Genomic DNA, 2,519 nt, shown 5'->3' with positions numbered 1-2,519 from the left:
AAACACACAATCTCAACACAACTCTGAGTTCTTAAATATCATTCCCATCCATAAGACTTCAAAAAGAACATCATTAATGAGCAGACAAAATAATTAGGTAGCCCCTGCCATAAATTTTGGTATACAAGTAAAGAGAAGACCATAAACATGTTAGCAATATTAATTGATCCAAGTTTGAAAATAAGGTACGAGTTAAAAGGATTAGACTGATGTTAATAAGAAAGCCTATTAATGTTTGTATTATCAATGGTCTCGAAGAACCATAATTGTTTTTAATGCTCGAAAAATTCATGGAATTTTGTTTCTCAGATTAATATTTTAGAAAAAAGAAACAATATGGATATGCAACAAACAATCCTTCACAAGTGTGAATTCTAGCATGTTAGCAATCAGTTCACAATGTGCTTCAAGAACTAATATTTTTGTTTTAGTTATGAAAAGGCTTATAGAGATAAGGTTCCTTGGTGTGTTGTATTTGCAAATGACACAGTTTTAGTGAGGCAACCAGACATAAATTCGATCTTGGAAGGAGCTGAGACGAACTTTGAATTTAAGAATTTACATTGAACAGAACAATACGAAAAAAATGATGTCCTTTTAGTTATGAATCAATTGGATTATCTTTTTATCCAGCACAATTCTAGGAAATTACTAAACGGGTAATCCAAAACAACTCAATCCATTTCATAAATATGACAAGCAGTGTCTTCCACCATTACAAATAAAGTAAACCAACAGAGAATTCCTACTTATCCTAACAAAGGCAGTGAATATACTTGTGTGTTACGAATCCCCATTTTTTAACTATCTTGCAACAAATCAACTATAACAACTTTCATCAATTCCATTCAAACAAGATATTTCTAATCTAAACAATTTTTATTTCAAGAATGTGTCTTTTAATCAATACAAAGAACAACGAAACAACTTATCAAAACTACAACAATAGCCCCATCCAACTCCAGTTAACTAACATGGCCAGTATCAGCAGTGAAATGGAAAAAGTTTTTACAGGAAAAATGTCCAGAAAATACAACAATTCAGCAGTATTATAAACGAAATCCAATTGCAATTAAAAATAAAATAATGAACAGAAAATAAAATAGAACCTCAATATCAGGTTCAGCTTCCTGAGCGGGGTCTTTCTCTAGGGTTTCAGTTTGCGTTTCAACAGCTTCTCCATCTGAAGCGAAGTTTAAGAACTTCTTAAGCGAGCGGTGTGGGGATTTTATACTAGTAATGCTAGAGTGAAAATTACGGCATCGTTTAACAGAGCATTTCTGTCCAATAGAAATAAACGATACGCGAGTAAAATTACGGGACGTTAGGGTCGAATTGCTGCCGTTGGTTGTGCCGAAAGTAGGTGGCGCTTTTAGCACAGTGGTGGCCATTGGAGGGAGAGGATAAAGGGTAGGAATTGGCTGTGGATTTGAGGGTTCTTGGAAGTCGTAGGCCCTACTCTTTCAACACTTTTTTGCGTTATATTTGAATAGCCCAAGAGCTTGAGGAAACATTTTAGAGGTTTTATAGCCTACTTTGGCTCCCATTTTTTGAAATAAAAATAGATGAAATATTATTTTTTTGAAAAATGGACGATTGTAAAGAAAAAAAATTTAATTTATGTTTAATATTATTTTATGAAAGATTGTATGATTGAGAATAAAGAAAAATGGAATGAAATTTAATGGAGCTAAACGAGGGGGCATAAATTGAAAATTGTAGCATAGGTCAGTAAAAATTATTTCCGACCTTCAAATTTTAACAGCCTCGTCTTCGACTATTGAATCTAACGTCAAAAGACAAACTGGCAATCCAATCCACAATGCATTATGTGCGCTATTAGGAGTTTAGTTTGAATGATGCACCATCTTAGATCGGGGTGTTTTAACCATAATCAACTTCTCAAATCGAAATTGTGGGTTCTGGTCCAATTTCAAATAAAAAAACAAGTAAGTAAAGTATGAATCGAGCATCGACTGAATTCGAGTCGATTTTTGGTTCTCAGACTAGAACTGTGGATATCCGAATGAAACTTAATTTTTTTACTACAATTTATAAGCTGGTAAAAAAAAATACAAAACCTAAAAACCCTAATTTGGGTAGTAATTTGTTTAAAATTCTAGTCTCTAACCTTAAGAAATAAAGATGGACTTCTTCTTTTTGGCATCTTGCCTCACATGATATTGTTGTATTTTAGAGATTAGTACATGTTAATCTTTACAATTTAAGCTTTCTATGAATCAAAAAGTTTAAACTAAATTATCGTGTAAGTTGAAGAATTGAAGCGTTCATACTTTTCAATTCAAGCTTTCTACTTTATTGTATTGTTTACAAATTTAAGTGATTTTTTTAACTTCTTTTATAACACGTGACAATTGATCTTAGTATATTCATAACTTGTGTTGTGTACATTTTTTATTATCTTGAATTCGTGATTCTATTTTAAAAATATAATCTTAGTTTTTCATTTAAATAAAAAAGTTCAATATGCTAATTGTAATTTCTTGGTACTATATATA

Source organism: Olea europaea, chromosome 11 (assembly GCF_002742605.1).
Source record: "Olea europaea var. sylvestris chromosome 11, O_europaea_v1, whole genome shotgun sequence".
In the NCBI taxonomy this organism is placed as follows: domain Eukaryota; kingdom Viridiplantae; phylum Streptophyta; class Magnoliopsida; order Lamiales; family Oleaceae; genus Olea; species Olea europaea.
This window is presented reverse-complemented; position numbering follows the sequence as displayed.